The 13,630-nt window shown below is 35.6% G+C and overlaps 1 long non-coding RNA gene across 2 annotated transcripts in view; it reads left to right on the top strand.

Moving 5' to 3' along the window:
* The first annotated feature begins 3,842 nt into the window (after nt 1-3,842).
* The window catches only part of LOC113632874 (uncharacterized), a 28,376-nt gene continuing 18,588 nt past the window's right edge, over nt 3,843-13,630 (top strand). For both annotated transcript variants that reach the window (XR_003437979.1, XR_003437978.1), the window contains exon 1: nt 3,843-6,329. This is a non-coding gene — a long non-coding RNA (uncharacterized LOC113632874). The remainder of the gene's footprint in view (nt 6,330-13,630) is intronic.

Below are 13,630 nucleotides of genomic sequence, written 5' to 3'. Positions count from 1 at the left end.
GAGAAAAAAGGACTTGCCATCCAAAGAAATTAATGAAGGCACTTAGGAAGGACAGTGGTGATTAGTACAGGTCTTTAGAAAGATCCCTATCAAAGATTGGAAGACAGCGAGCGAAGACTACAGAAAGGTGACAGCCCTGTGAGGACAGTGTTACTTCACTTCCTGTATCTGTTGTCTGGGAGGTGGAGTGTTTGTTTCAGCTCCTGGTTTAGTCATCTGTGAGGATCAGTTGATTTTGATAGAAACTTGAGTTACCATTACAACTTGAATGCAGTTGTTTTGATTTTTTGGTAATTGCTTTGAAAAAGGTTTTAAATTCAAAGGTTTTCTAAAATGTTAGGAGCAGCAATAAATGGGTTTATACCCATACTTGGGTTCTGTGATGGGTGGCCAGAAAGGAAGATCTCCAAAATTATATTTTGCTGCTTTCTAGGAAGACAAGAATTGTAAGTTAGATCATAGTAAGGGCGTGTTGATGGACTAATATAAACAGTGACTCCTGCTCCAGACGAATGCCACTTGAGAGTTTTACAAAGCAAAATCCCATATTAGTTGCTATGCTGTTGATCCTAGGACAGTAGAAGAGTGGTCATGCTGAAAAAATTGCATAAAGATGAATCTTGCTTTGTTTTGAAATTTTTAACAAGTTCATAGGGATCCCTGGTAAAATTCTGGGGTGCTTCATTAAAATAATTGTTTTTCCTTCTTTGATTTGGATTTAAAGTTTTATTTTCCCCCTCGAAATTTTTTTAAAAATTGAGGTATAGTTGATTTGCAATGTTAATGAGTTTCAGGTGTACAACAGTTTTTAAAGGTTATACTCCATTTATAGTTAAAATGTTGGCTATATGTATAGTTTACCTCTTAATTCCCTACCTGTATCATGCCCCTTCCCCCTTCCTCTGCCTACTGAAAAGGAATTGCGAGCTTTTAGAGGAAGTGGTGATACTGGATCCAACCCAGATCAGCAAAATTAAACCGTCCAACAAGATAAAACATAGCTCTCATTTCTTTGAGTTTCTAGACTTGTGATTGGTATTGACAACTAATAGCTAACATTGAGTATCAGCTATGTACCAGGCACTGTGCTCATTAGGCAGTGTCTAGCACATAGGTACTCGATAATTAGGTAAGTTTTCCATCTGCGTTTTTTAAATAGGAAAACTGGGATGGGAGAAGTTGAGGTACTTGTCCAAAGCCACAAAGCTAGTAGTATTCAAACAGGATTCAGAGTTGGGTTTGTATGACTGAAGAGCCCATGCTCTTAACCATGAAGCATTCTCTTTCTTTTAGGCTGTTAGTGTTTTATTGAAATATATTTTCCCTACCCTAAAGTGATCATCTAAAAAATACATTTTAACATTTCTGAGATCAGTATATGGTTTACAATCGATATATGCCTTTTTGAAAAGCTATAGTAGACATTAAGCTGAAGTATAAATAATTCATATTAGAATTGAGGAAATAGAATATAAATGATAAATATATTTAGGGCTCTTCAGTGGCTGCTGTCTAAAAAGAGGATTACTGCCTAGATTAATTTTTTTGGCAGTTTGTTTCTTAATCTGTAGCTTAATTTAGAAATTTTAAAATAAGGTTTTTTTTTTAACACGTGGAGCAGTTCTTCCAATTTAAAACAGTTTAGCTTGGACAAGTAGAGCTATAATCCAAATAGATAACCAGTGATTATGGATTGTCAAGTTGCTGCAGTGCTGTGACTTGAGTTTTCCAGATAACCTAAGTCTTACTGTTCTTAAAAAGTTCTTGGGTTTTGGACATTTGTTTCTCACATAATTGATGTTAAGAATGTGTACTTGCACAACCCATGCAGTATGAGTCATGTCCAGGAGCTTTCTTCCTCTGGCTAAAGCTATCATTGACCATTTTTTTCAGTTGTGCTGAAAAGTCTTGGAACTCATGCTTCCATCCCATATTGCTTGTTTCTGAGTCTTCCATGAAGACCCTTTTCCATTTAGAATTCTGGAGATACAGGGTTGTGGTAGGGCTTATTTCAGCACCTAAGGCTTCTTTCCCATTAATTAGTGGTACATTTGTAGCATTAACAGGCCACAATAACTGCTGAACTCCTCAGAATTTGCTTTCAGCAGAGTTCAAGTAATAAACGTTTAAAAACTTTTTTTTTCACTTAACCTCATTCGTCATTGAGGTTATGTAAGCCAAAACAAGAGATGCTAATTTCACCTTGTCTAAGATTATAATTATAGTTAGCAGTGATTAGATTTATAGAATACTTTGTTGTGGTGAGGATGTAGAGAAATACATAAGACTATTGTTGGTATTTTTTTTAAGTAAAGTTTTTATTCAAGTATAAAAAATACATCAAAGGTGTACATCTTAGAATTTTTACAAAGGGAACACACCATTTAACCACCACTCATATCAAGAAATAGAACAGGACCAACATCGTAGAGCACTCCATGCCCTCTTCATTAATTTACCCCCTTACCCCTACAACTGGAACCAGTATCTTGATATTGCCATTGATTAATTTTGCTTAGTTTTTGAACTTGATGTAAATGGCACATACACATAAATGGCTTGTTTTTTTTCCTCTTAACATTAGGTTTGTGGGATTAGTCTGTATTATTGCCTGTAATAATAGTGTATTTTTATGGCTATGTAGTATTCTGTTGCATTAGTATACCACTACTTGTTCTATGGATGGACAGTGGATTATTTTCAAATTTTGGATGTTACAAATAATGTTGCTGTGGCCATTCTTTTACATGTCTTTTGGTATATACATGTATGAATTAATGTTGCATATATATCTAAGAATGGAATTGCTGGGTCATAGGGAATACATGTGTTCAGCTTAGTAGATACTGCAAAACCGTTTTCCAAAGTGGTTGTACTGTTTTACAGTCCTACCAGCAGTGTATTAGAATCCCAGTTGCTCTACATCCTCACTAGCATTTGGTATGGTCACTGTTTTTAGTTGTAGCCTTCTGGTGGGTGTGTACTGATATCTCATTCTGGATTTAATTTGTGTTTTCCTGATGACTAAGGAGACAGTACTTTTTAATATGTTTATGGACATTCGGATAGCTTCTTTTGCCTGTTTTTCTGTAGGTTGTCATTTTACTGATTTGTAGGACATCTTAATATATTTAAGAATAGAGTGTGTCTTTGTAGTTATTGCAATTATCTTTTCCCATTCTGTCCTGCTTTTTTATTAATGATGTCTTTTGATGAGCAGGAGTTCTTAATTTTAATATAGTCCAATATATCTGTATTTTCCTTTAAGGTAAGTGCTTTATGTATGCTATTTAAGAAATATTTGTCTACCCCAAGATTGTTAATCTTTCGTTTTTCTAGAAGCATTGTTTGACCTATCATATCTAGATCTAGAGTCATCTAGAATATATTTTGTGCATGGTAATAGGGAGACGTTAAAAATAACATTTTTCCATATGGATATTCAATCAACCCAGCAACATTTATTGTTGCATTGGTCTATTTGTCCTAGTGCCAATGCAACACTGTAGGAATAAAATAATTCAATATTCAATATCTGGTAATGTAAGTCCTCCAGTTTTTTTGTTGTTCACGATTGTACTGATTATTCTTGGCTCTTTGCATTTCCATATACACCTTAGAATCAGCTTGTTAATTTCAATAATAGAACAGCAACAACAAAAACCTGCTGGGATTTTGATTAGGATTTTACTGAATCTATAAGTAAATTTAGGAGTATTAACAGTCTTTACACAATTATGTTCTTTTAATCCATGAACATAGTATATTCTTCCATTTATTTAGATCTTTAATTTTTTCCAATAATGTTTTTTTCTTTTTCTTTTTCTTTTTGTGGCCGTGCTGTGTGGCTTGTGGGATCTTAGTTCCCCGACCAGGGATCCAACCCAGCCCGCAGCAGTGAAAGCACCAAATCCTAACCACTGGACCACCAGGGAATTCCTGTGTTTTGTGGTTTTCTATGTAGAGGTCTGGTACTTTTTATTGGACAAATTTCTAGTTATTTGATTTTTTTGTGTGTGTTATTTTAAATAGTATTTTTTTTCATTTTCCGGTTGTTGCTACTTATAGTAATACTATATACTGACCTTGTTTTCCATGACCTTGCTAAATTATTAATTCTAATAGTTCCATGTAGATCCTGAGACAGGACAATATAAATGAAAGTTTTAAATGAATGCACCCTTTGCTTGTGTGTGTATGCTTACAAATAAATGTAAAATACGTTCACTTTGGCATTATAATAGCAAATTAGAAATAACCTAAATGCCCATCAATTTTGGTTCACCCTTACTATGTATACTATGTTGCTGTTTTAAAAAAATGAGGCTAAAACATTTCTACTAATGTTGTAAATTGTTTGCATACAATGTTAGATGAGAATAGTAAGATACATAACATTGCATAATCTTATATGTATAAAACAGGAAAATATTCTGTATGTGTATTAGTCTGTCTTTAGGAAATTTCTGAAAGATACAACTTCTTTTCATAAAACAGTTTTATTTGACTTAAAAAGTCATGTATGTAAACTATACAGTTTGAGAAGTTTTGGGATATGTATGCACTTGTAAAACCATCATCATAATCAAGATAGTCAATATAGCCTTCAACCTCAAAAGTTTCCTTGTTGTACTCTGTAATTTCCTCCCTCCTGTTTCCCCTTTCTTTCATCCCCAAGCAACCACTAATCTGCTTTTTGTTATTTTACATTAGTTTGCATTTTCTAGAGTTTTATATAAATGGAATCATATAATTCATGTACTCTTTTTTTTTAGGGGGGAGATGGTCTGGCTTCTTTCAGCATAATTGTTTTGAGATTCATCCATGTTGCATGTGTCAGTAGTTTATTCCTTTTATTGCTGGGAAGTATTCCACTGTTACGACATACCACAGTTTGTTTATTCACCTATTGATGGACATTTGGGTTGTTTCCAGTTTTTGTCTGTTACTAATAAAGCTGCTATGAATGTGACAAGTCTTTATGTGGGCATACATTTCCTTTTTTCTGTGGATAAATAGGAATGGAATGGTCGGATAGTATGGTACGTGTGTATTTCGTTCCTTAAGAAACTGCCAAACTGTTTTACAAAATGATTGCACCATTTTACATCTCCACCAGCAGTGTCTGAAATCTCCTGTTCCTCCACATCCTCTGCAGCACTTGGTATAGTCAGTCTTTTTGCAAGTCCAACGCACTATCCATTGTACTGTAGAGCTGGCTTAGTCTTTTTAATTTTTCCATTCTAGTAGGTGTTTTTTTATTTGTATTTTCCTAATGACTAATGATGTTGAGCATCTTTTTACATGCTTATCTGCCATCTGTATATTTTCTTTAGTGAGGTGTCTATTCTAATAACAATATTGAGTCTTCTGATCCATGAATAAGGTATATCTCTCTAATAGTTTAGGCCTTTTAAAATTGCAGCAGTGTTTTATACTGTTCAGTGTACAGGTCTTTCACTTCTTTTGTCATATTTGTCCCTAAGTATTTCATAATCTTTGTTTTTGTATACTTTTTAAAATTCAATTTTTGATTGCTCATTGCTAGTGTATAGAAATAACATTGATATTTGTGTAATGATCTCATACCCTGCAGCCTTGCTAAACTGATTTAGTTTTAGTAGTCGTGTTTTGTTGTTTTTGTAGATGTCATCAGATTTTCTTCATAGACAATTATATTTTCTGTTAATATAAAGTTTTAACTTCTTTTCTTCTCCTGCTCTTATTTGTTTATCTTGCCCAATTGCACTGGCTGGAACCTCCAGCACAATGTTATATAGAAATGGTAAGAGCAGACATATTTGTATTGTTTCTGATCTTACGGAGAAAAACATTTTGTCACCATTAAATATGATGTTAGCTGTAAGTTTTTCATATGTGTTCTTTATTAGGTTGAGTTCATTTCTATTCCTCGTTTGCTGAGAGTTTTTATCAGGAATGGATGGATGTTGGATTTGTCAGATGCCTTTTCTTCATTTATTGAGAAGAGCATGTGTGTTTTCTTTTTTAGTTTAATATAAAGAATTATAATGCATATAATGAATTACAATGATTGCTTTTTAAATACTGAACAAACCCTGCATTCCTGGTATAAACCCCAGTTGTTATGTATTGTCCTTTAAAAATATTTTTGGATTTGCATTGCTAAAATTTTGTTTAAATTTTTTTTTTTGCATTTATGTTCATAAGCCTGAAAGTTCTGGAGTGATGAAATGTAAATAGCACCAAAAGTTTTTCTTCTGTGGCATTAAGGACAAAATAGAAGAGATGGATGGTCCTAATAGATCTTCAAGAAGGAATGGAAGAACACTTGAAATGGTAATATGAAGGTACGTTATAAAAGACTTATTTCTCAGTTTCTTTGAAAATCTTACAAGTGTTTAAAGCAAAATTATAACTATATTGTGGGATTGATTATGTAGGCGCATCATACATATGGTAACTATAGCATTAAGAGGCAGCCAAGGGATGGTAAATGGATACATTTTATTGTAAATTTCTTATATTTTACTTGAAGTGATACAATATGAATTCTCAGAAGACCTTGAGAGGTTGAGAATATATATGGTAATACTTAGGGCAAGCACTATATAGAAATAATGCAAAGAGGTATAGCTAAAAGTCAGTAGATAACAAAGATGGAATTCTAAAAATTATTTATTTAATCCGAAAGAAAGCAGGAGAGGACAAGAGCAGTTGTGCTCCCAAGTCTTCTCTCAGGGAGAGGTTGAAAGCTCAGTAAGACTTAATTTTGAGATTTGGGAACTTGTATTAGGTGTTTTTTTTTTGTTTTTTGTTTTTAATGGCTGGAAAATTCTCGGCAGTGTTGACATTTGGAAATGAATCTTCTGAGGAATTCACAGAATTGTTCTGCAGATTATATTATGTTGTGCTTGAAATGTTAAAGTCAGCTTTTAAAAATATGCCCAGGGCTTCCCTGGTGGCGCAGTGGTTGAGAGTCCGCCTGCCGATGGAGGGGACGTGGGTTCGTGCCCTGGTCCGGGAAGATCCCACATGCCACGGAGCGGCTGGGCCCGTGAGCCATGGCCGCTGAGCCTGCGCATCCGGAGCCTGTGCTCCGCAACGGGAGAGGCCACAGCAGTGAGAGGCCCACGTACCGCAGAAAAAAAAAAAGCCCAATAATTTTCTCATTTAAAAGTCTCTTTGCTGACTGAACTGACATTTCGGCTGCCACCCATTGCTAGTGAGACAATTTGCAATTTGATTTCAGTTGGGTAACTGCCTGATAAAAATTAATAGTCTTCAGAGGAACATGACAATCTAGAGTCCCATTCTTTATAATAACATGGATACAATCCAAAACTACCCAGCATGTGAAAAAACAGGTAAACGTGACCCATACTCAAGAGAAAATCAATAGAGATTATCTCTGAGAAGACCCAGATAAGTAAATTAGCAAAGTCTTACTGTTGTTCTTCCACCATAGCAGATAAGAATTTTAAAGCTTCTAGTGTAACTGTGTTCAAGGATGAAAGGGAAAATATGTTTGTGCAAATTAAAAAAGGAAATTCCAGTAGAAATACTGTAATTATAATAAAGAACCAAGTGGACGTTTTGGAACTATAAAAAATATAATGTCTTGGGAAAAAATAAAAGTTAAAAGGGAATTCCCTGGTGGTCCAGTAGTTAGGAATCAGCGCTTCCACTGCCTGGGGCCCAGGTTCAATTCCTGGTCAGGGAACTAAGATCCTACAAGCTGCACAGTGCAGCCAAAAAAAAAAAAAGTTAAAAAATACAATATCTGAAATAAAAATTCACTGGATGGGCTTCACAGCAGAATAAGGAAAATAACAGAAGGATTCGTGAACCTGAAGTTAACTCAGTAGAAAGCAAAAGATTAAAAAAAAAGAGTACAGCCTCAGGGGAACCTGTGAGATAGTATACACATCAGAAGGTCTCGCATGTGTGTAAATGTAGTTCCAGAAGGAGAGAAGAGAAAAAAATGGGATGGGAGGGAATTCCTTGGTTGTCCAGTGGTTTGGACTGTGCGTTCTCACTGCCAAGGGCCAAGGTTTGTTTCCTGGTTGGGGAACTAAAATCCCACGGGCTGCATGGTGTGGCCAAAAAAAAACAAGAAAAAAAAAATGGGATGGGAAAAGTATGCAAAGAATGACTAAAATTTTTTCACATTTTGTGGAAGACAAATATATAACAAGTCCAGTGAAAATAAGAAAAATACAAAGAAAATAAATACTTGCTCACATTATAATCACACTGCTGAAAAATCGAAAAACATTGAAAACAGCATGCATGTATGTTGACAAATGGACAAATCATATACAAGCGGGTATCACTTCAAATCACTGACTTTTCATTCGAAATAACAGAAGCCAGAGAACAGCAATGTTAAAGTGCTCAAAGAAGAAAAAAGCCAGCCCAGAATTCTATACTGCTGAAAACATCTGTCAAGAATGAAAGTGAAATAAAGATATTTTCAGATAAAAGAAAACTAAAAATTATTTGAGAGCAGATTTTAACAGTAGGGAATGCTGAATAAAGTTCTTCAGGCTGAGAGGAGATGATAACAGAAGTGAAGATATTTAAGGAGTGAGTGTTTAAAAGAGTAATATAGAAATATTACTTCTTTAAGAGAGCATATGACTGTTGAAAGCAAAAATTGTAACATTGTACTTTGGGGTTAATAGCGTGTAGCTGTAATAAATATGACACCAATAGCATAAGTACAAGAACTGATACACTGGAGGGGTTCAACAGAAGGTTTGAGCAGGCAGAAGAAACAATGAACTTTTGAAGATAAGGCAATTTAAATTATTTAGTCTTCTCTGGTGGTGCAGTGGTTAAGAATCTATCTACCAATGCAGGGGACATGGGTTCGAGCCCTGGCCCGGGAAGATCCCACACGCTGTGGAGCAGCTAAGCCTGTGCACCACAACTACTAAGCCCGCGTACTACAACTACTGAAGCCTGCGCACCTAGAGCCTGTGCTTTGCAACAAGAGAAGCCACCGCAATGAGAAGCCTGCACACAGCAACCAAGAGGAGCCCCCACTTGCCGCAACTAGAGAAAGCCCATGTGCAGCAACGAAGACCCAATGCAGCCATAAAAAAACAAATTTATATATTAAAAAAAATTCAGTCTTAGGAGCATATAGAAAAAAGAATGAAGAAAAATTAGTAGAGCTTGAGGGACATGTGGGATACCATCAGACATACCAACATATGTGTATTGGAATCCCAGAAGAAGAGGAAAAAGGGAAAGGGCCAGAAAAATCATTTGAAGGAATAATGGCCTCAAGCTTTACAAATCTGAGGAAAGACATGAATATACATGTGCAAGAAGCTCAGTGAACTCCAAGCAGGATAAACCCCAAGAAATCAAATTGCTGAAATCCGAAGACCAAGAGAATTTGAAATAGGAAGAGAGAACTGATTCATCAGTATAAGGGATCCTCAGTAAGATTAGCAGCTGATTTTTCTTTAGGAACCGTAGAGGCAAGAAGTCAATGGGATGACATATTTAAAGTCCTGAAAGAAAAAACTGTCAAGCAAGAAATCTATCTCTGGCAAAACTGTTCTTCAAGAAGGAAGGAGAAATTAAGACATTCCTAGGTAAACAAAAACAGGGAATTTATCACCAGTAGACCTGCCCTACAGGAAGAGCTAAAGGGAGGTCTTCAGGCTGAAGTGAAAGGACGGTAATTCACAGCCACACAAGAAAATAAAGAACACTGGAAAAGGTAACTAGTAGGTAAATATAAAAGTTAGTGCTATTGTACTTTAGATATGGTTTGTAACTTCTCTTCCTTTTATATGATTTAATAGGCAAAAACATAAAACAATAATTATGAATACATGCAAATAGGCATTCAATGTACAAGAGATGTCATCTGTACCAAAAACAATATAAAGGGGAGGGACAGAGGTTTTTGATTAAAACGTGTATTTCTGAAACTAAGTTGGTGTTATTCAAAGTAGGTTGTCAGTAACCCTCAAGGTAACCACTATAAAAATAACTTAAAAATATATAGGAAAGGAAAGAAGGGAATCAAAATGGTACACTACAAAAGATTACATATACATTTGAAAAAGCAGTAATGGTGAAATTGAGGAACGAAAACCATATAAGATATATAGAAAGCAAATAGAAGTAAATCCTATATCAATAATCACATTAAGTATGTGCGGATTCTTTTTTCTTTTTTTTGTTGCACCGCACAGCTTGTGGAATCTTAGTTCCCTGACCAGGGGTTGAACCCAGGCCCTCTGCAGTGAAAGTGCAGAGTCGTAACCACTGGACTGCCAGGGAATTCCCATAAATGAAAGTGGATTTAACTCTTCTGTTAAAAGGCAGAGATTGACAGATTGGATTAAAAAATCCAGTAGGACCCATATATGCGCCACCTATAGAAGACTCACTTCAGATATAAGGACACAAAAGAGAATGAAAATAAAATAAAAGGATGGAAAAAGATAATCCCTGCAGATAGTAACCATAAGAGAATTGGGATGGCTATAGTATTGTCAGAATAAATAGAACTTAAATATAAAAAGATTACAAGAGACAAAGGACATTATATGTTGATAAAAGTTTCAATATAACTAGAAGATATAACATTTATAAACACATGCACCTAACAAATGAGCCCCAAAATATATGAAGTAAAAATTGACAGAATTGATGGGAAATAGACAGTTCTACAGTAATAGATGGAGACTTCAATACCCCCTTTCAGTAATAGATAGTAGAACCAGGAAGATCAATAAGGAAATAGAGAATTGGAACAACACTATAAACCAATTAGACCTAACCAACCAACCACAGGAGAGTACACATTCTTCTAAAGTACATATGGAACTCATGGGATAGACCATGTATTAGGTAACAAAGCCTTAAGAAATTTAACAAGATTTCAATCATACCAATAACCTTTAAGCACAATGGAATGAAACTAGAAATCAATAACAGAAGGAAAACTGGAAAATTCACAAGCATGTGGATTTTAACACTATTATGCAACCAATGGGTCAAAGAAGAAATCATAAGGGAAAATAGAATACACCTTGAGATGAATGAAAATGAAAAGACAACATACCAAAATGTAAGAAATGAAGGAACTGCAGTGCTATGAAGGGAATTTATCGCTGTAAATGCATACGTTAAAAAAAAAAAGATGACACCATGAATTGCTTCCTCGAAAAGATTAAAAAAATTGACAGACCTTTACCTACATTGACTAAGAAAAAGAAGACTCTAATAACTAAAATCAGAAATGAAGGAGGACATTACCAATTTTACAGAAATAAAAAGGACTATGAGGGTACTGTGGACAACTGTACACCATCAACTTGGATAATCTAGATGAAATGGATAAATTCTTAGAAACATACAACCTACCAAGGCTGATTCATGAAGAAATAGAAAATCTGAATAGACTTATAACTTGTAAGGAAATTGAATGAGTAATTAAAAATTTCCTGGGGCTTCCCTGGTGGCACAGTGGTTGAGAGTCTGCCTGCCGATGCAGGGGTCGCGGGTTCGTGCCCTGGTTCGGGAAGCCTGTGCTCCGTAACGGGAGAGGCCACAGCAGTGAGAGGCCCGCGTACCGCAAAAAAAAAAAAAAAAAAAAAAAAATTTCCTAACAACAACAACAAAAGCCCTGGACCACATTGTTTCACTGGTGTATTTTACCAAAGATTTAAAGAAGAATTAACACTAGTCTTTCTCAAACTCTTCCATAAAATTGAAGGGGAGGGAATACTTCCTAATTCATTCTATGAGGACAGTATTACTCTGGTACCAAATCCAGACAAAGAAACTAAAAACTACAGATAATATTTCTTACGAATGTTGATGTAATAATCCTTAGGAAAATACTAGCGTACTAATTTGAGCCTCACATTAAACGGATTATACATCATGACAAGTTAGGTTTTTTCCTGGAATACAAAGGTGGCTCACAGCACATGAAAATCAGTTATATACAAAACCCCAAATAAGCCAATTAAAAAATGGTCAGAAGACCCGAATCAATGTTTTTCCAAAGAGGGTATGCATATGGCCAACAGGCACATGAAAAGATGCTCAATGTGCTAATCATTAGGGAAATGCAAGTCAAAACCACAATGAGACATCACCTTACATCTGTCAGAATGGCTATCATCAAAAGAACACAAGTGTTGGAGACGATTTTGAGAAAAGGGAACCCTCTTAAACTGTAGTTGGAAATGTAAATTGGTGCAGCCACTGTGGAAAATGGTATGGAGGTTTCTCAAAAAGCTAAAAATAGAATTACCATATTATCCAGCAATTCTACTCCTGGGTATATATCCGAAAGAAGCAAAAACACTAATTTGAAACCCTTATGTTCACAGGAGTATTATTTACAAATGCCAAGATATGGAAGTATCCTTAATGTCCATCAGCAGATGATGGATAAAGAAAATGTGGTACACGCACACATACGCAATGGAATACTACTCAGCCATAGAAAAGAATATAATTTTGCCACTTGCAACAACGTGGATGGACTTGGAGGGTATTATGCCAAATGAAATAAGTCAGAGAAAGACAAATATTGTATGATATCACTTATCTGTGGAATCTAAAAAATACAGCAAACTAGTGAATATAACAAAAACACAGGGCTTCCCTCGTGGTGCCGTAGTTAAGAATCCACCTGCCAATGCAGGGGACATGGGTTTGAGCCCCAGTCTGGGAAGATCCCACATGCTGCGGAGCAACTAAACCCATGCGCTGCAACTACGGAGCCTGCGCTCTAGAGCCTGTGAGCCTCAACTACTGAAGCCCGTGTAGCTAGAACCCATGCTCCACAACAAGAGAACCCACTGCAATGAGAAGCCTGCACACTGTGACGAAGAGTATCCCCCACTCGCTGCAACTAGAGAAAGCCCACACACAACAATGAAGACCCAATGCAGCCAAAAATAAGTAAATTAAAAAAAAAAAAAAGGGAAGAAACTCACAGATACAGAGAACAAATTAGTGGTTACCAGTGGGGAGAGGGAAGGCAGGAAAGGCAATATAGGGGCAGGGGATTAAGAGGTACAAACCATTATGTATAAAATAACTTATAAGGATGTATCATACAACACAGGGAATATAGCCAATATTTTATAACTATAAATGGAGCATAACCTTTAAAATTTGTGAATCACAATATTATACACTTGTAAAATATATAATATTGTACATCAACTATACTTCTATTTAAAAAATCACAAAGAAAATCAATCAGTATAATACTCCACACTCACAGGATGAAGGAAAAATACCTTCGGTTGATGGAGACAAAGCAGTTGACAACATTTAACACTCTTTAATGATAAAAAAGAAAAAAATCAGTAAAATAGGAATGGAAGGAAACTACAACATAATAAGAGCACATATGAAAACCCCATATCTAGTATCATAAGCAAAGGTGAAAGACTAAAAACTTTTCCCCTGAGGTCAGGAACAAGACAAGGATGCCCTTTTTTGCCATTTATTTCTTTCTTCCTTTTTTTTTTTTTTTTTTTTTAAGCCACGTGGCATGTGGGAATCTTAGTTCTCAGACCAGGGATTGAACCCGCACCCCCTGCACTGGAAGGCAAAGTCTTAACCACTGGACCACCAGGGAAGTCCCTGTTTT

This window comes from Aethalodelphis obliquidens, unplaced genomic scaffold, assembly GCF_003676395.1.
Source record: "Aethalodelphis obliquidens isolate GAN/ISIS:26980383/991018 unplaced genomic scaffold, ASM367639v1 scaffold38, whole genome shotgun sequence".
In the NCBI taxonomy this organism is placed as follows: Eukaryota; Metazoa; Chordata; class Mammalia; order Artiodactyla; family Delphinidae; genus Aethalodelphis; species Aethalodelphis obliquidens.
This window is presented reverse-complemented; position numbering and strand designations above follow the sequence as displayed.